The 25,051-nt window shown below is 35.7% G+C and overlaps 1 protein-coding gene and 1 long non-coding RNA gene across 13 annotated transcripts in view; both read left to right on the forward strand.

Moving 5' to 3' along the window:
• Window positions 1-1,295, forward strand: part of LOC104601350 (pentatricopeptide (PPR) repeat-containing protein) — a 76,014-nt gene extending 74,719 nt beyond the window's left edge. For all 7 annotated transcript variants that reach the window (XM_088898699.1, XM_088898692.1, XM_088898693.1 and 4 more), the window contains one exon: window positions 829-1,295. The gene's annotated coding sequence lies outside the window, so the exon portion shown is untranslated. The remainder of the gene's footprint in view (window positions 1-828) is intronic.
• Window positions 1,296-12,285: 10,990 nt separating this feature from the next.
• On the forward strand, window positions 12,286-24,818 carry LOC148802289 (uncharacterized). Of its 6 annotated transcripts, none has more exons than XR_016081979.1 (8): window positions 12,286-12,893; window positions 13,746-14,002; window positions 14,136-14,247; window positions 20,256-20,317; window positions 20,402-20,491; window positions 20,578-20,644; window positions 23,600-23,808; window positions 24,654-24,818. It is a non-coding gene; the product is annotated as an uncharacterized LOC148802289 (long non-coding RNA). The 6 variants fall into 6 exon arrangements; XR_016081982.1 differs by having other exon boundaries at window positions 20,419-20,491; XR_016081981.1 differs by lacking the exon at window positions 20,402-20,491 and having other exon boundaries at window positions 20,256-20,350; window positions 20,529-20,644.
• The last annotated feature ends 233 nt before the right edge of the window (window positions 24,819-25,051 follow it).

The following is a 25,051-nucleotide window of genomic DNA, read 5'->3' on the forward strand; positions in this document are numbered from 1 at the left end:
GTTTGCATTTAGAGCCTCTTACCCAGTGTGATGGGTTATATTTATTTGATTTCCTTTTCGGATGCCAATCAATCCATTTGGGGTATATTAGACATATCTTTATGGTATATGGCAGCATTCTCCATTCTTCTGAAATATGAGATATCAAAATCCTGTCATAACTGATTTTCTCTCTAAGAAATTTTGGGCAAGTCATTACTTCTTTAGCCATATAGGCCTGGACTAGTTGGATTGTGGTCTGTGAAATAATCCCATTGCTGGGCAGTGGGCCTCTTTGTTGGCTTTGATGTTTGCCTTTTTGCTGGGGAGGTTCTAGCCCTTGATTGAAAAAAAAAAAAAAAAAAATTGTACTTAAGTCTGAAAGTGTCAAGCTGTATGTTTCTTTGGTAAATCTGTTCAGTTTGTATGCTGCAACCATTGATGGTAAAATAATTTGGACCATGCCTGTTTGTTCTTTGTAGGTTGTAGATGTTGTTACCTGTTACTAGTTAATTTATATGCATGTGATACAAATTAAACAACTCACCAGGATAGTGGGGCCTCTTTGGTGGCTTTGATCTTCATTTTTCTTGTAAGGTGCTAGCTCTTGATTACCATCTTAGGAATTACTTCCAAATACCTGTGCCTAGAGGTGTCAATTTGCATGTTGCTATAATTCATGTTAATATGATCTTGATCATACCTATTTGCTCTTGGTGGGTTGTATTTGTCATTTGCGTGTTAAGTTAATTGTGGAGTAAGTACTTTTAAAAGGTAGTTATCTACTATTTCCAGATTGAGTCACTGACTTCCCTTTTGGTAATTTTCGTATTGGTGCTGGTGTCTTAGGTTTTCCAAGGTTAAAGGGAACTTGGTCACTAGTGAAGGGCGTCATGGTCATTGCAGAAATCAAAATCAAATGAAGTATGCATTTTCTGCCCATAAATTTCTATTTTTTTCTTCTGTATTTGTACCAATAGCATCAATTTTTAGCCTTAAAGGGCTATAAAAGAGATTAGGAAAGGTGGGTGGAAAAAAAACTGCTCAGGAAAAAAAAGTGGTGTTTGGATTGCAGAGATCAAGTAGGGGATAGATATCTAGAACAAGATAGTCATTGGCTCATCTTTAATTTTCATGTTTTCTTTTTCTTTCCTCCTTTAGGGAGAATTTTCTTTTTTTTTTTTTGGATGTTTTTGAGAGTACCTAAAAAATGGGGAAATGCATAATCAACAAACCAGTAGAGCCCCGGAAATGGCCGGCAGACAGAATTGTAATTTACTTACCATTACATAAATTTGTGTAGCATTAGTGTGATATGATCATTGAGTTCTTTCAACTTTCCTCTAATCATTGCAATGTGACAATGAAGTTTCTACATTCAAATTCATTTGGGTTTTCTCTGTGCCTTGCATATAAAGGTGGATTAGGACTACTAATCCATCCAAAAGTCACAGTGGACAGTCAAGGTTTAAAGTATCAACATGCAAGATACCAAAAAATTGTGTATTTTGTGTTTGGAATGGTCGATTTTCTTTTTTTATTTTTTTACAATTTGATATTTCATCACCATTATCATCATGCCTCGTCCAACTATTTTGGGTTGGCTAGATGAACCCTGTTTCACCAATCTGTTCTATTTAAAGCCATGTCCACTGTTAAATTATTAGTGCCTAATTCATTTCTTACTACTACTATTCATATCCTTTTTGGTCTACCCCTAGCTCTCCTAGTCTCTTCAAGTTGTAACAAATCACTTCTTCTAACTGGAGTTTTCGGTGGTCTTTTATGCATGTGACCAAATCGTCCTAGTCTACTCTCTCATTTGTCATATATTAGGGCTATTCCTAGGTTCCTTTGGATGACTTCTTTTGACTTCATTCATAATCCCATCCTTTCTAGTTTTTCCACTCGCCCATTTAACTTGCTACTCACTTTGATATTTACATGAGTTTGTTAAGATGAATGTTAAGCATTAATATTCCCTAACTCTTGGTATTTTGAGTCTCGGTGACCTTGGACACCAATATGATACACGTGATACAGCGTGATATGAATCAATACTTTAAACCTTGTGGATAGCCAGTTTGAACTCAGGATTTTTCAGCAAAAATAACTTAATGTCAGTCAATGAGGGGCCTACCTCAGAAAGCCAAAAGCTGTGCATTTCACCCCTCTCCCAAAAGAGCACTTGGTGCATGTTTGCAAGGTGGGCTCCACACGAAAAGCTCAGAAGCTATATTTGGTGAAAAACTGGAAAGCCTAAATATATTTTTGTTGAGATAACACAAACCAGTATTCTGGTGAATCTAGTTTCAGTAGCTTCTTGCCTTCTTCAAAGTGGCTCAGTGAATGAAGTTCAATCAAAACCGAAGCCCTTCCAAATGGGCTCTCAGTTAGAAGATGGTAGATCAACACTCTGGTTTTTCTTTTACTTTTCCATCTATACAGTCGCAGCACAATAAGGTCTGGTTGGGTCCATAATTATTAGAGTTAATTATATATAGTTATATACCCTGTTTTAGGAAACTACTTGTGTCTACCCTGAACTTTCAAAACCTACCCTAAGGGAAGAGCCAAGTGTTGCTGGCCTTTGCTCTCAACTCTATTGATCATGGGTGTCTCTTACTTGGCTGCTAACCAAAATTAAATGGACTTCCAACAATCATCTTTGTTTAAGCAAGGCGTCCATTACTGTTATGGAAATACAACTGAGAAGAAGAAAAAGTTGTTTTGAAAATTTAATGAACAGTTAAGGACATTTTTGTCTTTTACAATTTATCTGTTAGACTTATCATTTGAAAGGTCAATAAGGTATATATATATATATATATATATATATATATAAGTAGGTTTAAGTAGTTTCTTAAATATACAGGGTATATATACGTAATTACAAATACATATATGGTATAGTATATGTATGATTTGGGAAGAGCTCATTACATTTTCTTTTGCAATGGGGCACGGGAAATATGGTTTGGGTCATGGCTTTACATCCGTACGGAGAACTCTCCTTGGAAGTCAATTGTGGATTGGTTACTTAGATTGGTGGCTTGATGAAGTTCAAATGATTATTCCTCTCCATCCATTCAAATATGGGGCAATTATTTTGTAAACAAATATGGAGAATTCATAAGATACAAATATTTGGAAATAAAGAGTTCCGCCATCTAGAGTGCCGAGTGCTTCCCAACCCATGCTTATGAGTTTGGATTTCCTCACAGAATGGTCCTCACCAAGTTTTCAAATTTCGATATGATACGCCTGATATGGGTGTACTGTATCGTATTTTTGAATGCCTGATATGAAATATAGTGGAAAATCAGTGGTATTGTCTTTTTTTCCACCATATTGGATCTGTATTGGACCATATCGGGTTGTATCGAGGGTGTATTGGTATATTATGCATATCGATAGTATATTCGATCGAAACACAACAAAAAAGATGCAGATAAAAAATGAAAAAAAAAAACATAAAAGGGGAAATAAGCCTTCTTTTCACCCCCAAATGACTTTAAAACTCCAAACCACATTTATAGGGTGCTAGATATGTAAAAGAAAAAAAAGGCAAAAAAACAAGTGAATCATCAATGCTTTTGAAGTTTTTTCAAGTTTTGAAAAATACTACAAAAAGTAAGTTTTTCCAATTTTACATAATATCTTGTGATGTTTTTTACTTGAATGCTTGGAAATGTTTAAATTTATGTTGATCTACAATTATTATATTCAAAATCACATTTTTGTGTTATGAATAGATTTATAGAAATTTTATGTAGATTTGGAAAAAATATAAAATAACAAAAAAAAATTGAAAATATTTTTTTTATCATACCTATAAAGACTTGGTATGTTTTAGATCCATGGATCATCTATAATATTCATATAGCAATTGAAATTTCTTCTTCATTTTTTATTTTTGATTTTTTATATTTTTAGAACTAAAAAATAAGTAATAGTTAATTATATTTTATGATCTAATCATAAGGATTAAATATATTATAGATCTATGGATGATCTATCATATCCATATCCATTGAGCAATTGAAATTTCTTCTTCAATAATTATTTTTTGAATATATTATACAATGTTTATTTATTTTTATTTTTTGTAATATTTAAAAATAAAAAAATAATTATTAATTATATTTTCACTTAGAAGTTGTGTCAATGCATGTCTTATGATTAGATAGGATAGTTGGGTTTTCCTATCCTTCAAAACTTAAGAATATCAGGCATTCCACCAAGAATGGGAATGGGATTCTGATTCCACCCAACCAAGCAGTTGGAATCATAATGGACCATACTGGTTTCAATTCCAGACCCCTATTCCCACAAACCAAATGAACCCTCAATTCCTAAAATGAAAATGCAATAAAGAATTCGATAAAAATATTTGGTAGGCCAAAAGATCAATTAAATTAGTCCATGCTAAGTGCTAACTAGATTGTTTTTCTTGTGCATAAAGAATTTCAAATTTGCAATGTGCATGTATTTGGATTTATGAGTCTATGGACATACAGTTTTTGGCTTTTTAAAGCTACGTTTAGGTTGTTGTGGTTTATTTGCATTTTGGAAGTTCATGTCTCTTCAAGCTTTCTGCCTATTGTCAAGAAAGTGCTTCTCATGGGGCCAAGAGATTTTAACTAGATGCTTGATACTAAAAAACTTTACAAGAAAAAAGAAACAAATAGAAAAAAATCAAACGAGGGAAGAATAAAAAGAGCAAAAACAAAATTTTACATGGATTAAAATTAACAGGATGACAAGATGAGTAAGTTCATTTAGTTCATGAACGAGATTCCACGATAGCCGCCCCATGGGGATAAAAATGACCCTCTATCCTTGATTCTCGAAGGAGATAGGTTCCCCATCAGGGATGTGAATCCCCAAAATTTTTAATAGTTTTTAAGAGAATAGATTTACTTAAAATAACAAAATTTTTAAATATGTTTTATATATAAAATAAATAATATATATATATATATATAATTAGGATCGGGGTGGGAGGAGGAATTCACTCCCCATCCTTGACCCCATCAGAGTTGGGGAAATTGGGTACTTGGCAGTAGACCTGGCAATTGGGTTGGGTGGGTCAGGTTCGGGTTGGGTCAAGGTATTTCGGGTCAGGTTGAATTTTGGGTTGAGTTGTCAAATGGTAGACCTTAACCCTATATGTTCGAGTTAGGGTTGACCCATGGCTCAATTCGGGTCGTCTAAAAAAATAATTGAAATTTAAAAAAATAAAGAAAATTTACATGAAAAATATCAAAATTAAAAGAATTAACCTTAAAATTCCAAATATAAAATAAAGAACTTGAACATTTAACAAATTAAAGAGTAAACAATAAAAAGTAAAGGCTAAATAGAAAAAAATTAAATAGTGGAAACTTCTAACAATGCATAAATAATCCTAATTAGACTTGACAATCGGGTCAGCGGTTTGACCCATGACCCAACCCAACCCAGTTTTTTTGGGTCGGGTTGGGTCGTTCATTTTCACATTTGGGTAGCTAAATATGAGACCCTAACCCTGTTTTTTGAGTTGGGTTGGGTCGATTTCGTGGGTTGGGTCAACTTTTTGCTAGGTCTATTTGGCAGGGATAGAGAAAATTGTCATCCCTACTTAAAGCCATGGATACTTCCTTTTTTATTAATTAAAGATAAATTACTAGGAGGGTTAATAACGTTTAAATCCAGAGACCTCTTAAATCTTTGTATTTAGTGTTTTGATGACCTTGAAAAATGATATATATTATTGTGTACAATATTTTGATACTTTGAACTATGGTTTTACTATCAATTTGGACATCACACTTTTTGCAAAGAATTAGAAAGCAATGACTAATAAGGATTTCTTTCTTTTTCAATTTATTAGTAAAGCCCCACTAGGGTATATAAGCTGCACAATCAAACAAAGTAAAATCATATTAAAAATATTAAAAATGTTACATGTTTTACTTACTTTTCAGTTATTCACGTTTTAAAAAGTGTGCATACAAATCACATTCAAGACTTAAACAACTACAAAAATGTCACTTGTGAATTGTGATGTTTCATTTTAACACGGGTTCACTTTGTTGTTGTTTTGATGGCAATTGAGCTATCCATAGTAAAGGCAAGATTCTATTCCAAGTATCAATTGCAACTATTCAAGGATTGTGCCCGTTTGGTAGAGCTTTCATAGGGATATAGGGATAGCAATTTTTCTTATTTCTCCAATGGGGATGATTTTCCCCTCGCGGGAATAGGGATAGAGAAATTTTCATCCCCATGGGATCCCTACTAATATATATGTATGCATATGTTATATATGTATATATGTACACATACATCTATATATTAATATTTTTAAAAATATAGTTGAATATGTTTGAATCTTTTTAATAAGATTGTAACTGTTAATTATTTTATTTTTATTTTTTTTAATAAAATAAAAAACAAAAATAAAATGGTTAACATTATAAAAAATCACGGAAAATGGGGATGGGACGGAGATGGGGATAATCTTGTCCCCGTTAGTGGGGATGGCGACAGGGATGAGGATGGGGGTTTTTGCAGGGACAGGGATGGGGAGAGGCTCCCCGCCCCGCCCCATTTCCATTCTTAAGCTTTCATGTATTTATGAACTGGGCCCCACTCAGACAGCTTATGTTTGGTAGATAACCACAAAAATCCCAAAATAGCTTTTTTATGGCCAAAAGTACGGCTTTCTACTCAAGCTTCTTCTAGTGACTTCTCCAAAGCAACTTGGTAATAGTGAAATTGGAAAGTGGCTCAATCATACCTTCATCACTCTCAAACAGGCCTAGCCAAACTAAAATTTGACATACTTAGGTTGGGCCTAAGCTAGGCTTGGGTTGGTCAATCAGGCTATTTAGTATCACAAATATCCTGGTAGGCCAAATTTATTAAAAAGTTGCATGAACCTATTTAGTATCACAAATTTAAATCTTCAAATAGGAATTTGGTATATTTTGCATATAAACAAACATGCATGTGTAATTGTGTACATAATGCATATGTATGTTCATATGTGTATACATACATACATATATACCTGATCATGATGGGTTTCAGTCAAATTGCACCCCTGCTTTATGAGAATAATTGTAGTCAATTTCTTTTTCTGTTTTTTTTTTAATTTTTTAATTGCCCACTTCAATAAAATAACTTGTTATTTAGAATAGGAGTTTCTTTCTTTCTCCATCTTTTTCTTTAAGCCTGAAGATAGGAATTAAGTAAGTTTTTGTTGATAATTAATTAAATTGAGTTAGTTGTAGAGGCCATTACTCATGTAGAGTTGGTTCAGATTGTTTCGTTAAGTTAGTTGTATGTAGTATCTGCAGTCAGAAATCATATTTATCACTAACTGAAATCATTCATGACAATCCTAACACTTCTATCATGAAAGGATCGGGTGATGCATTCTAGTTTCCATTGTTCAAATCCGAAGCCATTAATGGTCATGGCCTAAATTGAAGTGACTAGTATCATAAGTTTTCAATTCAACGGACAAGTTTGATGTGCTTCAAATTTTCGCTGGGCGCAATTTGATTTGTCAACATTATTACTGATAGGACCATAGAGAGATTGTGACGGTCTGAGTCACCAAGCAGAGGTCATGTTCAGGTGATTTATGTTGCCTGTTGGGTCCTACTACCTCTTGAATGAGTTTTGTTTCTGGATGGTTTTGAAAATGAAAACTAGTTTCTTTTCTATCTTTTTTTTTTTTCTAGTTTTAGATAAGATTGTTTGTGGTTCTAGAACTATAAATAGGGATGGCTTTGAACCAGACGCCCCCCCCCCCCCCCCCCCCCCCCCAAGACTATTATTTAGGCTGAGTTTGGAAGGAGTACAAATGCAAATATGTAGAGTGCAAAACCTTATATTTTGTATGTATTTACCCTGTACATATTTGCATTTGTATTGCTTCCAAACTGAGCCCCAATGTTGTTATTCACACCATCAAATTTTCTCCAAGTGTTTTGGAAAGTGAAATAAGCATTTTGAGAATGCAACTTCTTTTGAGAATGCTCTGAAAACAAAAATTCTGCCAAAGCCCAGGTCTCCTGCAAAGAAAAAACTTTGCTCACATAACATCTAGCTGCACATTAAGAATATCTCCTATACATTTATATTAAATTCATGGGGAGATATTCTCAATGTATATAGGGTGAGATTTCTATGTTTTTACAGTGTGTACAGAGTTTTTGCTTGCAAAAAATTCTGCCAGATTTCTATACTTTTAGAGTATGTACAGAGTTTTTGCTTGTAGAAAATCCCATCACAGTGGATAAGGTCTCCTGCTGGTTGTAATAAATACTTGGGGTTGAATCTCACCTGCACGAGGGTTGAGGGGTTGATATAAAACACAAGTATTTACACAAGTACTTACTGTACTGATGTTTTGAACTTTGGGTCAGGATAGATTAGGTTGGGTTGTCAAAAACTTCATCCCTAGCTAACCCAACCTAACAAAAAATTGATCCGCACCAATATTAGGGTAAAATATAAAAACCTCTCTTCAAGTTTCTGACAATCATAAAAACCTCCTCTGAATTTTTTGAAAAACTAAACACAAACCTCTCTTTCGTTAATATGTTAGACGGAAAACAGTTGATTGATACATTTTTTTTTAATACCCATTTTACCCTTTTATCGTTTCATGTGTTTCGAATGAAGAAACCCAATGCCACCAAAATCTTTCCCGTCGATGCTCCTCACGAAAAAATATTTTTTTGTGAGAATAAGTTAATATTTAAAACTCTGCTTCACATTTTTTTTTTATTTCAAAAAAAATTGATATATGACCTTACCCTCTCCCTAACAAATAATTTGATATATGATATATGATCTCTCACCTCCTTCAAAGATCGGACACACTATGTAGAAGATTGCAGACTCATCATTTCTAGAATCCCTCATTGTTCAGTTCAATGGATTCAACATTCTTTTAATCAAGTTGCTCAGAAGTTGGCCAAACATGCTTTATTAATTCTTAAGGTTTCGTTTGGATCTGGTGTAAAATGTCATATATAGGTGACCGTTATATTTTGAAAATCAGTGTAAAAAATTGTAAAATTTTACATCGATAAAATTGATATAGTTTTTACATCAATTATCGAGGTAAAACTTTATGCTTGATGAGATTTTACATCGATTCACAATATAAAACTCTATTCCATCTAAACGCCAACAAATCTAAACTGGAATAGAATTTTACGTCGATCATAATTATATACTCCTTCCAAATGTCTATAAAACAGAACAGTTTGCCTTCAGTGTTAGTTGTCATGCCTACTCTAGTTTTTTTACTTAGAAACTCTATCTTTTGATTGTATAGTGAATTCCAGCCATCAACTCCCTGGCCAGTTTGCCTTCAGTGTTAGTTGTCATGCCAGAAGTGGTATACCTTTTTCATTATTGCTTTTCTAATGAAAAAACTAGCCATGAATGACCAAACAAACCCTCTCAAAGCAATTTTATGATAAAAATGCCCTAAATGTTTCCCATGCCGTTGCTCCGTAACAAAAAGATAACGTGTGGCCGGCATTGATTGACTGAACCATAGTCCTCGTGGAACCCAAAACTAGATAATGATTTTAACCATAGGCCGAATTACATCGTGAGGTGAGCAATTGAACTCTTTCTAAAATTTTTGGAGATTATTCACAATTTACTTTAGATTTAAATTCCTTTTTTCAAAATTGACTCCAATTAAATAAATTTGTGTGATCAATTCAAAATATATAAAGATTTGTCCCAAACGTAAAACTATCAAATTTCATTAAAAGCATAGGTACCTTTTATAGAGTCCGAATCACCTATCAACAAAATATGTTGCAACACCCTTCCAATATAATTTAATACTCCACATTTCATACATGACGGGTCCCTGTTTCATGGTGAGATGTGCAATTCCGGATCATGTATGGAGGGTATTGGAACATATTTTGTTGGTAGGTGATTCCAATTCTCTCTTATAATCTTAAAAATTAATTTAATTAAAAGGTTGAAACAAAAGTTGGATTTGGCGTAAAAGCAGTCTAAAGTAAAGAATACAACACAAAAGATAGATAGAGAGAGAGAGGACAAAGAAAAAAAAGAAATCGGATTCAGTCCTCTCAAAATGGTGCTCACGCCATCTTGACAGCCACTTGCAATCATATATTGTGAATATCTCCCTAGATGTATGTTTTTATTTATGGGAAAATATTCTCAATGTACAACTGCAAGTGGCTGTGAATAGGGTGTGAGCACCATATTCGGAATCCCATCTCGAAAAAAGAACTTAAAGTGGGAAAAGGAAATGGTTAATAATGAATATTTATATTAATGTTTTTCTGTTTTTTTTTTTCTGAGTTTTCTTACTTTAATGATGGTAGCACCTGACAAAAATTTCCGGTTGGGGTTACCTCATCCCTAGTGAAAACGGGACTTGATCCCAAGTCTATGCTACAACCAGCAAGAGAACTTATCAACTGAGCCACCATCATTTTGGTTGAGCTAAAAAATGTTTTAACCTATAATCATAGTTTTACAAGATTATTTTCGTTTGAATTCTTACCCCATATCCATATGATAAGCCATGAGAAGAAAGCTAGGTCAAGTTGTAGCAACTATAGTAGCAATCTCTTTCAACTGTTCAATTCAATTGAACACAATGTCTTTCTCTTTTTCTATTCTCTAACAGGCCTCATGTGGAAGCTTATTGGGCTTGAAGCATGGATAAACATGGGCCCATCCATGTCTTATGCTAAAATTTTAATTAATTAATTATAATGCGAGTCACTTAATCAAACAGACTCTAATATTAATAAATATACCATGTCAAAGGAATATTCAACCAAAATAGTTTTTTATTACTTGCATCCCCTCTCTCCCAACAATTTCTTTAATAACCCATACTCTTCCACTGAAAATTCTCCGGCATATTTCTCTCCCCTCTTGCCTGATTTTTCCGGTTCTGTTGCCATATTTCTTGTTAGAGTTACTTTTCTGTACTTTCATATCCATCAACCGTTGATGAAAAGCTTGTTTGGTTTGTCCTCTCAGTTTGAAACCATCCGTCATGCAATTTGTTACTGCATTTGCATTTTTCTGTATCATTTATCGAAATTTGTTGTTTGAGACAAAACAGGTCGAGATGTATCAAATGAAGCTATTTGCTTTGAGAGATTAAAAAGATGAAGTGCAGAGCTAATGGCTAGTATATATCTGCATTTTTCTTTGTAAGTTTCAACTTCAACTTTTTATCATTGAATTGAACGAACCCTGATCTTTAGTTATATCAGGGTTTATTTATTTTATATCTACCATGTGTAAGTGTAATAATATGATATCAGATATAAATGTAAAAGAGCAAACATTACACTTGATACTGTATATTTTTGGCAAGTTAGGGTGTGAATTGTCCACTCTTGGTGAAAGGTTAATAAATCTGGGATTAAGTGATTTCCTACTAACGTGGTTACGTGGCTTGAGCTGACAGCGTTGCTAGGTTGATGTCCTGTATGTGATAGTTTTGGCTGTCGTTTGGTTCACATTCTCTTTATTAAAAGGCATTAAATGTGCTGTTTGAAGATCTGAAATCCAACTGGAAGGTAGGCTCGGTTTATAATGTATTGACGCGATTTAAGTGTAGTATTAATATCAGACCCTGAACCTAATTAGTTTCATGGGCCAACTATTTAGGAAGTATACCTTGGACTGGTTTGGGGTTATCATCTCTTCGGCTCAGTTTAGAATGAGTGCAAATGCAAATATATATAAAAATAATATAAAATAAAAGGTTTTGCATTTTACATATTTGCATTTGTACTTCTTTCAAACTGAGCCTTTATCTTTATTTGAGATCTTAAAAGAATCTAATGAAGGATTATTGAATCTTACAAATTCCACTGTCTTCTAAGAGTGTGCTCCTTTTTAGGATTTTGAGAGGGGAAATTTTGGGGTTTGTAGATTTCGAGAGTGCATGTTCATTTTTCCTAGGTATCATTTGCCCTTATAACTAATACTCATTTCGTGAATAAATAACTTTTTTACATTGTCAAAACTTGAATATGACAAAATTGATAATAGTTTTTTATAATTAAAAATTAAACAATCATTGTCTTATTTACCTAGAAAATAAAAGAATATGAATAGATGCATTTTTTATGTTTCTCAGATAAATTTATTTACCCAAGTAAATAACTTCCCAAAAAATAAACAGGTAAACAGCAATATGTGACAAGGGCCTTTTGGATTGGCTCCCCTCAGGCTAAAAGACATTGCGGAAACATCTCTCGTACATATATGTTGCCATTTACGGGAGATGTTCCCAATGTACAGTTGCAACGTGCGATGGGGAGTCAATCCAGACTCCACTTACACTACAACATAAACGTCCTAAGGCAGCGGTTTAGAGCCGGCCGCCGCCATAAAGAACAAAAGGTATTGGATAGCGGTCTTTCCGTCGTGTATAAGTTTGAACCAAATTTGAACCGCTCCTTCGCGCCTTGCATTCAAGTTCAAAGAGAGGGGATCTAACTTTTAATCCAAAGGGAATCCAAGAGATCGATCAAGGAGGAAGAATACCTCTGCTACTTTCCATATTCATGAAGGCTTCAGACAATCATCTTTCTGCTGAGAACGATTGACCGAGGAAATGCCTAAGAACTAGTGAAAAATCGGCATTGCAAGCTTGAGAAGGCTCCACTATTTTCGTGAATCAACCAATGGATAAAGCTCCAGCATCGATCCTTGCGTTTTGTTTGACCTAGAAGCCTAGTAGATGGAGAACAAGATGAACTCAAAACAAGGAGATATAGAGAAGCCCTAGAAGGATTGAGGAATGAAAATTAAATTTTAATAGAGGCCTGACGTTCGAAGCAGAGCATAGACGATTGGTGCCATCTCCCTTCGTCCTCTCTGTAGGCCCTTTCAACTCCTCTATTCGAAGTTGTTCGGATTTCTTCTTTATTTTATTTGTAATCGTTGTTCCTTTAATTCCCTGATCAAAATATATTGGCTATGCTCTTTTATAAATAAATTTGCATGTTTCCATCACTTTTAGCTTTGAATTTATTTTAAACAATCGGATCTAGTATTGTTCGTTTCCTCTTCCTGTGGATTACGTTTGGTTTATCATCTTTTGGGTATGGATTTGACTCAGAATCTTTAATATTGTACTCATGATTGACCTACATTTGGTTCAACGGGAATTTTGTTAGACGTAGTGTTCTCCTTTTCCTAGGTTTTGGATAAACAATTGTGTTCAAATCCAGCGCTACTTCTAGTACAGGATGATGTAGTTAAGAGTTGCAGTTGCTCTCTCTCTCTCTCTCTCTCTCTCTCTCCCTTCTCTCGGTATTATATATTCAATATCATGGGTTTTAAGGCCATTATTTTGCATTAAAATTTTTGCTTATTGTTTCTAATTTTTGTCTTCCTTCTCTCGGTATTATATATAGCCTTGTTTAGCCACAAAAATCTTGTTTCCATATGTCAACTGAAACGAGTTATTAATTAAGACATTAGCACAAAAACTGTGGGAATTTATGATTGATAGGACCTGCTTACAGAAGATGTCTTTTCACCTTTGCAATCATGGAGACCTAGGTCTTTTTTTTTTAATGACTTTTGTTAGAATTTATGGTGTTTCAAGAAACACCTTTTGTAGGAAAATTTCTTCAACCATCTTAACTTAGCTGTGAAAGGAGTCAGGCCACAAAATTACAGCTGGAACTTATTCTGCATCACATTAAAATTCTCTCTTGTTTCAGGGAATGTGGATGGAGGAGCAGTGATTCACAACCCACATGCCATGACCCATGTGTCATTTGTTTGGAGAGGAAATGCACAGTAGCTGCTGAAGGATATGACCCATGTGTCGTTTGTTCATCAATCCTTATACTTTTCTGATTTTGCAATGTTCCCCCATTAAGGTTGCTGTCTGAAGAATATGATAGTTTTTTTCTTTTCTTTCCTTTTTTGATCAGCAAGAAAATGATAGAGGTTATGGTCACTATCATCTAATAAGGTAAATGTTTAGTGTAGTTAGTCTCCTAGTAGGAAATTCATTTATGTAACAAGTTTCCATATTCATGTGGATTATGGGCTAATGTTGGATTCCTCAGTTGATGAAAAATCCGTTTATTCTCTCTCTTTTGCAGTTTATACACCAGAGCAATTGGTAGAGAAGTACAGTAACATGTTGCTGCCTTTTTCCTATGCTGTTGTCTCTGGTGCTGTGGGATCATGCTCGGTGTTGTTTGCAAAATCCTTGTAAGTTGCCTTTTTCACATAATGATGAAACAACACCCGTAAATTTTCCTTATTTTTGTATCTGTTAAAGTGTGCCGAATAGGGGTAGTTTAGTCTTCTTATGCTTGTTAAGTAGCTTGCTTTTGTGGCAGTGTTATTAGAGTCACTTTGCCTCACACTTAATTAAGGGCATTTTTGTCTTTGTAAAGATCATTAGAATCTAATGAAGATTAAGAGGGTTGACTGTAGGGGTAATCCAACAGATTTTGACAGACCCTTATTTTCTTTCTTCTTCTTCTCTTCTTCTTCCTCTTCTCCTTCCTTCTCTTCCTGGTTCGGACTACTGTAGCAACATTCGAAACATGGTATCAGAGCCATGCTCTTGACCTACTTCAGTTGGTAAAGCACCTCAGCAGTGTTCATGACTCTCCTCCTTCATTTCTAGTCAGTCTATGGAGAGAACTAGTTCGCCCTAGGTCTAAAACATCACAGGTCTCTCTCTGCTGCGCATAACCTTCTTCATCAAGAAAAGTGACTTCAGCAGTGAATGGTTGGTTGATATTCTCAAAGGAAGGTCGGTTATCTCTTCTTCTTGTGTTACTGATATTTCTAGGTAGAAACCCTACAAGAAGCTGCTAGTATCGATCATAACCTAGAGAACTAGGTTCATTGTTGCCCTAGAAAGGGCTATGTGTGCAGTAGCCGAATGGTGTAGGGGCTGCTATAAGTTGTTGAGTGGTGTTAGGGCTGCTGTGAGTGGCCGAGTGGTGTAAGGTGTAATGTTGTGACCTAGCTGAGTTTTTTTGTGGGTGTGTAGTGCCCTCTTAAAACTGTTAAACTAGTCTGAACTGGGTGTAACAGGTTTAACTATGTTGTGGTGCTTATGTTGCACAATCCCTATTGAGTGGATGTAAGAGGGCTTACATGTGATTAGTGAGTGTTTAATTGATGCTTATGTGGTCAGTGGTGTTGTGAAATCAGCAGTACTGTGAATAAGAACAAGGCGTGTGTACCCACTGTTGTGTTTAGGAGTTGCTATAAGTGTTGGAACATTAATTTTTTGAATAACAACAGTCAACTTGTTGCTGAGAATTCAGGTTAGAGGCAACTGTGAAAGAGTACAATGGCAGCAATAGGAGATGAGTATAATGATCAGAAACCTAGTGTGGTGGTTTCCTCTGACTACCTAGGTGTACAGATGACCTCAATTAAACTGAATGGGGAGAACTATGTTCCATAGGCTAAATCTACGGAAGTTTTTCTCAAGGCAAAGAGGAAAGTGAAGCACATAAACGATGAGATACCATCAGCTAACTCCCCAGGGTTTGATGATTGGGAACAAGAAGATGCTCAAATCATGACTTGGCTATGAAACAGTATGGAACCCAAAATCAGTGCCAACTTCATGTTTCTTGATACAGCTAAGGATATATGGGAACATGCTAAGAAGTTGTATTCTGGACAAGATAATACAACAAGAGTATATTAACTTTATCAGAAGTACTTTGATTTGCAACAAGGAAACAAAACGCTAGAAGAGTACCATGCCTGCATGAAGAATATAAGGAATGAACTCAATGTCTATCATCCCCTCACTCTAGATATTAAAGTTCAGCAACAGCAAAGGGAACAACTAGATGTTACAAGATTCTTGGTGGGGCTGAAATCAGAGTATGAACCAGTTAGAGCCCAAATATTAGGGAGCTCCACCCTTTTTACACTTGAGGAAGTATTCTCACGGCTTCGTAGAATTTCTTTGGGATAGACAGAGAATCCCACGCAGTTTGATAGATCAGCACTTGTGATTGCTAAAGGAGGTGGTCACAGTACAAAGGGGGGAGGACATGCCTCCCGAGGAGGCCGTGGCAGTTCCATGATTAGTCGGGGTGGTCGTAACTCAGGGGGAGGCCATGGTAGAGGGAAGAATAACTTTGCAAGGAAGTGTACTCGTTGTGGTAGGGAAGGACACACAGTGAATTTCTGTTATGACCTACATGGCCCTCCCTCTAAATGGGCTAATCATGCTGTAGCAGGTGAGGTTGACATCAGTGACTGTAAACAAGCAAACCGAACTCCTCCCACATCTGCATCTACTTTTGGGAGGGAGATGGTGAGTGTACCGCGTGATGAGTATGAACGGTTCTTTCAAACTACTTCACAGCATACCATTGCCACACTTGCTCATTCAAGTATTGCTTGCATGCCATCTAAAACCTCTCCTTGGATTATTGACTCTAGAGCCTCAGATCATATGACCGGGACTCCAGGTGTGTTCTCTTCTCTTTCTGAAACCTCCACATCACAAATTATTACACTTGCCAATGGGTCCTCATCTCCCATCTATAGTGTTGGTAATGTTGACATGGCTTCTGTGCCCTTATCATCTATTTTATATGTACCTAAGTTTCCATTCAATCTTATGTCTGTTAATAAAATAACCAAAGCTCTTAATTGTTCTGTTACCTTTTTTCTTTTCACTTGTGTTTTCCAGGATCTCAAGACGGGGAAGAAGATTGGTGGGGGGCATGAAGCTGGTGGATTGTATTACCTTGACGATGGTGGATCTTCAATTGCTCTTCAGACTTCACTTACTCCTCTACAATGGCATTGCCGACTGGGGCATCCATCTCTCAAGGCTCTCAAGATGTTGGTTCCGTCATTGAGTCAGTTGTCAGTTTTGCAATGTGAGTCATGTCAGTTTGGTAAACATCATCGTGTGTCCTTCAGTCCAAGAGTTGAGAGTCGTATGTTGAGTCCTTTTTTTTTGATTCATTCAGATGTTTGGGGTCCAATCAAAATAGAGTCTTATAATGGGTACAAGTATTTTGTCTCCTTTATTGATGATTGTTCAAGAATGACATGGATTTATTTAATGAAAAAAATAAGTGAATTATTTTCCATTTTTCAAAAATTCCATGCTGAAATACACACAATTCGGTGTTCCAATCAAAGTTCTCCATTCAGATAATGGTCATGAATACTTTCTTACTTCATTTCAACAGTATTTAGAATAGTATGGCATTATTCATTAGACCTCATGTGCATTCACCCCTCAACAAAATGGGGTAGTTGAACGGAAGAATCGTCAGCTTCTTGAAACTGCTCGGTCTATGCTTCACCACATGAATGTTCCTAAACGGTTTTGGAGTGATGCTGTACTCACTGCATGTTTTCTCATTAATCAGGTGCCCTCTTTTATTCTTCATGGTCGGTCCCCCTTCTCTATCTTGTTTCCCACTTTATCTCCATTTCTATTAACTCCTCGTGTCTTTGGCTGTGTGTGCTTTGTCCACAATCTGAGTCCTGGAATAGACAAGCTAGATGCACGCTCAATTAAATGTGTCTTCCTTGGTTACTCTCGGACTCAAAAAGGGTACAAGTGTTATAATCCCATTACCCGAAAGTGCTATGTCTGCCCTGATGTCACCTTTTTTGAGTCTGTATCCTTCTTCTCAAATCCTGATGCATCATTGTCTTCACCCTCACTTCCTCTTTCTCTTCCTGTCAATGATCCATTTCCAGATGCTATTGTGGGAGTAGACTCATCACCTCATCCAGTGCAGGTCACCACCGAACGACCACCGATCCGACAAGTGTATACACGTCGAATGACACCGGCCCCTCCTCCAGCTTCTACCTCATCTGCGGATCCTCTCATTGGCTCCTATTGCTGAACCTTTAGACCTTGACCTACCCGTTGCCTTACGGAAAGGTAAACGCAGTTCTACCCTCTATTCCATTTCCAATTTTGTTTCATTATCTCGTCTTTCTACCTCACATCGCCAGTTTGTTTCATTTTTGTCCTCTATTTCCATACCTAACAATGTTCAAGAAGCTCTTAGTTCACCTAGATGGCGGTGGGCAATGGAGGAGGAATTCTCTGCTCTTCAACATACTCAAACGTGGGAACTTACTACTCTCCCACCTGGTAAGCATGTTGTGGGCTGTAAATGGGTGTATACTGTGAAATACTTGTCAGATGGTAGTGTGGAGCGTCTGAAGGCCAGACTTGTTGCTAAAGGTTACTCACAGTTGTATGGAGTGGACTACATGGAGACATTCTCTCCGGTGGCTAAGATTGGTTCTGTTCGTGTACTAATCTCCTTGGCAGTTATGTATGATTGGCCTCTCTTTCAGCTTGACATAAAGAATGCCTTCCTCCATGGTGATTTGGTGGAGGAGGTATATATGGAGCAACCACCTGGGTTTGTTGTTCAGGGGGAGGATGGTAAGGTGTGCAAACTGAAGAAGGCAATTTATGGGTTGTAGCAATCTCCACATGCTTGGTTTGGGAAGTTCAGTGAAGTGGTGAAGAGTTTTGGAATGAAGCAATGCCAGGTTGATCACTCGGTGTTCAGCTATGACTCAGAAGCTGGGAAGATTTTATTAGTGGTCTATGTGGATGATATTGTCATTACTGGTAGTGATAAATTGGGGATTGGCAAACTAAAGGTATTTCTACAAAATCATTTTCAAACAAAAGACCTTGGAACATTAAAGTATTTCTTGGGAATAGAAGTTGCCAGGTCAAAACAAGGTGTAAATCTGTGCCAAAGGAAATATGTTCTTGATCTATTGGAAGAAACAGGACTGTTAGGTGCAAAACTGGCTGAGACCTCTATGGAACCAAATGTTAAGTTGAGTAGTGATACAGGAGAAGTATTTGAAGATCCTGGAAGGTATAGACGACTAGTGGGAAAGCTGAACTATCTGACTATCACGAGACCCGACATCTCCTTTGCAGTTAGTGTGGTGAGCCAATTCATGCAGAACCCTCGTATACCTCACTGGGATGCAGTCCTTAGAATTGTGAGGTATCTGAAACGAGCTCCAGGCCGTGGGCTATTGTATAAATCAGAAGGAAAACTTGAAGTAGTTGGGTATATATATGCAGACTGGGTAGGCTCAGTGAATGACAGAAGATCTACTACAGGCTATTGCACATTTCTTGGAGGAAATCTTGTGACATGGAAGAGTAAAAAGTAGGCGGTTGTGGTCAGAAGCAGTGCTGAAGTCGAGTATAGAGCCATGGCGCACACTACCTGTGAATTAGTGTGGTTGAGGAATCTCCTACAAGAAATTGGATTTCACATGGATAAACCTATGAGATTGTACTGTGACAACCAAGCTGCACTCCATATCTCATCCAACCCTGTCTTTCATGAGAGAACAAAGCACATAGAGGTTGATTGCCACTTTGTGAGGGAGAAGGTCCTTGCTGGAGAGATAAATACAAAACATGTGGGCTCTAATGACCAGTGGGCAGATTTGTTTACAAAAGCTCTAAGCTCAGGGAAAGTGATCTATGTAACAAGCTGGGATTATATGACATATATTCTCCAACTTGAGGGGGAGTGTTAAAGTGTGCCGAATAGGGGTAGTTTAGTCTTCTTATGCTTGTTAAGTAGCTTGTTTATGTGGCAGTGTTATTAGAGTCACTCTGCCCCACACTTAAGTAAGGGCATTTTTGTCTTTGTAAAGATCATTAGAATCTAATGAAGATTAAGGGGGTCGACTGTAGGGATAATCCAACAGATTTCGACAGACCCTTATTTTCTTTCTTCTTCTCTTCTTCTTCCTCTTCTCCTTCCTTCTCTTCCTGGTTCGGACTACTGTAGCAGCATTCAAAACAGTATCTAAAGTTCATAAAGCTTCACATGTAATATGGCTCTTGATAGAGCACAATGACAGGGCAGGATTTGTGTTGCAAGCTCAAATAGTTGGGATTAAGGCCAAGTTGAGTTGAATTTGTATCTAAAATTCATACTTTATTTATTTGATCTTGTTTTCCAAGTCCAATTTGTTAAGATTAACCATGTCCGGTGGTTATCAGTTGCATAGCTGGTTCACATACTCCATGCTTCTTTTATTTCTTAGTACAGCTGGATTTTGGGTAATGATTTTATAATCAACTCATTTTATATGAAGGTTTCAGATATGTATTACATTGTAAAACCTACTTAGAAATTACTAGTTTTTCAAACTACTAACTTGATCCATACTATTCGATGCTATTCTTATTGTCCCAGTGTTTCAGATTGCTTGGACCTTCTCCATTTTTACATGATTTGTTTACTTCCAAGAATATCAGGTCAACGTGGGGCACATATCAATCTTTTACCTTGTAGAGTTCTCTTAAGTCAGGATGACAAGCTTATTACTGATTATTAAACAGGTCTTTGATGCCATCAGGACAACAATGTTTATACTAGGAATGATATCTGTGCTCATAAGAATTTCTTTGCTTGCACCAGATGAACCAAAGGTATTTTTACTTAAAAGTCCAATTGTTTTTCCTGCAGGATCATGCTCAAATTATCAATTGAGAGTAACTCATGGTTTTCCCCCTAGGTGGTGAGGTAAAGGATTCTTCTTTGGTGTCTTCTATGGATTCAAGCATTGTGACTGATATGGACAGGTATGATACAATTCTTGTATAGATTATTGATCTCATTCCCTGGGATTTCCTCCAGAAGAGCTCTTGCAGGTTAAAATATATCTCCTGTTTGTAAGATTTTTGTGGATAAATTGTAAACAAATTTTTTAATCGGTAACTGTAAAGCTTTAGTGCATATAAATAGAAGACTTTTTTTTTTTAAATCAAAGAAGTGCCTGGAAACCCAAAAAATATTGTGGACAAGTTTCAAAATATGAATGGAGGCATGGGGAAAAGGATTCAAGACAAAATGTTAAAATATAATTTTCTTTAGTTTTTTTTTTTACATGGAAATAAGCAATTTAGTTTCGTGTTGTATATCTAAATTTAAAAGATTATGGTTAGATCTTTTAGTATAGGTACTGCATAACATATAATTTCATAAAATTAATGAGATTATGCAATTATAATTTCATTGATCAGAAACAGCAATCAAAGAACTTCTACTAATGAGATTATAGATAGAAAAAGACCCTAGAGGACCAGCATTGATAGAGACAATTACAAACACATGGCTGACAAGGCATAACTATAAGAATACTACAAATACATCTCAAGTGTTGGCCCCCTGACCTGATGCCCCCAAAACCAGTTCTAGTCTTGTGATCCTTTCCCTTGCCAATGCATCGGTTAGGCTATTAAAATTTGCTGATGTTGGAGTCCTCTTGAAAATGTTGTTGATGAAGGATGATGACAGTTCTTTAACTTCTTTAATTCCCAGGTGACCAAGGACTTTAAAGCCTTCAGGATGTATCTGACCTTAAAGACATTTAATATACCAACATTCTGTTCTGTCATTTCGATTTTTAGTAGGTTATATTGTCATTTTAATGCGCCAAGTGAGATGTCTCTATGTGATTTTCCCAACTTTTTCTAATATTTACAGGATGGTGAAGCTGCCTTGTGAAGAAACAGAAATTAGAGACATTAGAAAATTTGGAAAATTCACCTGTGTACTCCAAGAGATAGAACTTCAACCCAAACTAACAATTGAGCAGCAAATTAAAGTTTAGAAAAATGGGTGGCATTACTCGAAGAACTACCCAGTTATTGCAACAAACAGAAGAAGCCCATCTGAAATTTCTCAACAAAACTAAAGTGAAAAATACAGGATAGTAATCATTAAAAAAATGAAAAGAATATTTGCATAAAACTGGAACTGCTCCATATTCAATTAGTCACTGAAAAGAGAAAAAACAATAAAACAAAGGGATTTAACTTAGGCATCCATTATTCCTTAAAGAATCTGAATTTTTTATGGAATATCATAATGTAAAAGGAAGAACTCAAAAGGTTCAAACTTCCAAGTGAAAGACAATAGAAGAATGAGAAGGAGAATTACACATCCAAAACAACCAATAACCATTCATAACCAGTGAATGACAAAACATAGTGAAAAAGAGTATTTCAAATTAGAATACTGAATCATTCAATTGTAGGGGAAAATATCTAAAATTTCTCACTGGTCCTGGGTTTCCCAAACTACTACCATCAAATTTGAATTTAATACAACCTCTTTCTGGTGGATACCATTGGTAATTAGAAACAACCTTAGGTAATGAAGATTCAACAACTTCTTTCCGGTTTCTGAGCAGATTGTCCATTGATAAATTTGAAAAAGGATCTTTGGACTTCATCCAGTGTACTGCTCTAATCAAAACTGTGTCCCTTACCTCTTCAAAGCTTCTCTTTTTCTAGAAAAGCTCTACAATTTTGTTCTTCCCAAACTGTCCATACTGTTGCAGCTTTCAGACACCTCCACATAGATTTTCCCTTTTTAGGTAGTTTTGAAAGTTGTGGGTTGGGCGTTATGTGCTGAGCGGGTGCTTGAGGAGTATGGGCATGTGCTTGATTTGCAAATGATGCTAGCTGGATTCTATCAAGAAGCTTTGTAGGGTATGAGCGATGCTATGGATAAACATGTTACAAATTTTAACCTGAACTTAAAAAGAAGTACGGCTGATGTTTTTTTTAATAGATAACTGAAACTTTATTAAAAAAACAGCAAATTTACAGAGAACCTGAGGATAGGCTGTTTATCCAAGGTATCAGCCATATTGTTGGCTTGTCATGGCACCCACTAAACTCTAATTTCATGATTCATGGTCAACCATTTATTTTCCGTAAGTTTGTTTTTAAGTCCACAAAGCCATATTCCCTTTTTCTCTTTCTTAATGATTTTTCTTTTGTTATTAAAAACACACACACACACACACACACAAAGCCATCTCTTCATGGGTAGGGACATCACTTTAACAAACAAAAGGAAAGGAGAAACAACATTGCTATTGATTGAGAAAAAAAATACCATCTGTATATTAAATCAGAATCATGGATCAGCCAATCATATGTTTATTTATTGTTGTTTGGTATTGGGTACCCCAAGAGGATATTCTTGACTTAATAGCCAAATGGAAATTGGATCTTCTAGCAACAGGTGTAGTTAAATGTTCCTTATAGGCATTTATGGGGGATTTGGAAGAGAGAGCATAACTTTTAATAACTATGTTTCTATTCCTGAGATCATTGATAAAGGTTTTTGGACAAGGTTTTATGCTCTAGAAAATTCAGAGTGAAGGTTTCAATACTGATATAGGTTGCCATAATTCATGTTGAGAATGGATATCAAACTGTATTTATATGAGCAAGAATTAGACATCTTAGGTGCACAAGTCAAAGAGTCATGTAGTTTATTTATTTGTTTTTTCTTTTTTTTTCAATTTTCCCTATTTTTTAAAGATGGTTAATCTGACTTGGATAGATATGCTCCAACGGCTACTAGGCCCTACTTTAGTATAGGTGTTTATTAATTGAATCAAACTTGGATGTGGTTTGATATGCATATTCTTGGCAAAGATTCTAGGAGTGTTTATTTAAAAAAAAATTTCCTTTTCTTTTGAATTCCATGCACTGATTTGTTTGCTAATTGTGAAAAAGGTATGCATGTTGGGCTGCCAAAGTATGTCCCTGTGAACTTGAGAGATATAGCAGATGCTGGGTTCCAAGAAGGGGATGAGGTTTCACTAGAGTCCTTGAAGGAGAGGGGATTGATCAACCCTTCTGGAAGAGGGGATGAGGTTTGCTAATTTGGGACACTCACATGTCTTGTGAACTGAACATGGACAAAACATGAGATAGATATTTTGGTAAACTTGATACTTTGGCATATCTAGATACTCCAACTAGTTGGTATATTTTGTAATTTTTTTTATATTTTTAGCTTTTACAAAGAATAATATTTTTGATCGAAAAGAAAAAAAAAACAACTGATAAGAAAGAAACGGAAATACAGATATTATTCTAGTGCCACCATAAAGTGTGTACCACCATCTGACAGTCTGGTTAGAACATGACGTTGGTGTTGATTATTCTACTATCTGCATGTATTCATCACCATTAAATGTTCAAATTTTTATGCAACCTTCTTCATATCAGACAGCAGTAAGAAGACCCGATACAACTTGAGGGTTAAAGAGGCAGGAGACCTACAAACAGCGGTAAAAGGACCCCATGTAACTTGAGACTCTAGAGGAGAGGTTGGAGGAGACCCGATACTGTTCCTAACCTCAAGTAGTTGAGAAATGATTTGTTCAGTTTAATTGTATACTTCTATATAGCTGCAGAAGTATGTTTTCTCATGTCTGCATGAAAACCAATTCCAAAGGGTTTGAAAATCTAAGGAAAGACTACACACCAAAGTATTGGTATAAATTCAAAGAAGTATTTCCCCCTTTTTATTGATTTATGTAAACCTCTTTAAAGTATTCATTTAACCTTCTAGATTTGTTGAATATTGATTTCTCCTCTTCAACAAAAATAGTAATTTAATTAATTAAATTGTATGGAAAATTTAAGTACCCGCTTTTATGCCTTGTACCAATTAATTTAATTAATTAAATTGACCACCTCTCTCAATGTCTTATTTTAAGATTTTTTATCAATATCTCATTTACTTTACATTCCCTAACAATTTATATGTTATGATTTGCAGGTTCAACCATTATGCTAAGTGGATTTACATTGGAAGATGTGCTACATTATTTGATAATTTGAATTTTTTTTTCCTTGTACTTTTTTATGCCAATTGGATATTGTAGTTGAACCATTCGTTTTAGATATTGTAATTCTTTAAATTAATAGAATTTATTTTAAATTATATTTTTTTGTTTAAATTGTTTAAGTCTTCATATATCTATTGTCATGAGATTTGTATCAAGTAGATGTTAAAGTGATGAATCAATAAAGTGCAGGTACAAAGAAGTTCAAATTAACCTAGCATAAAAATAAAGAAAAATAAAGAGAAAGATCTAAGCCGGTGGTCACCCAACCGCCGGCATAGTCATAAACAAGACCTAAGGCGGTGGTCAAGTAGGGTCTAAGCTGGCGGTC

The sequence above is a fragment of the Nelumbo nucifera genome, chromosome 2, assembly GCF_055504915.1.
Source record: "Nelumbo nucifera cultivar China Antique chromosome 2, China Antique-T2T, whole genome shotgun sequence".
Lineage (NCBI taxonomy): Eukaryota > Viridiplantae > Streptophyta > Magnoliopsida > Proteales > Nelumbonaceae > Nelumbo > Nelumbo nucifera.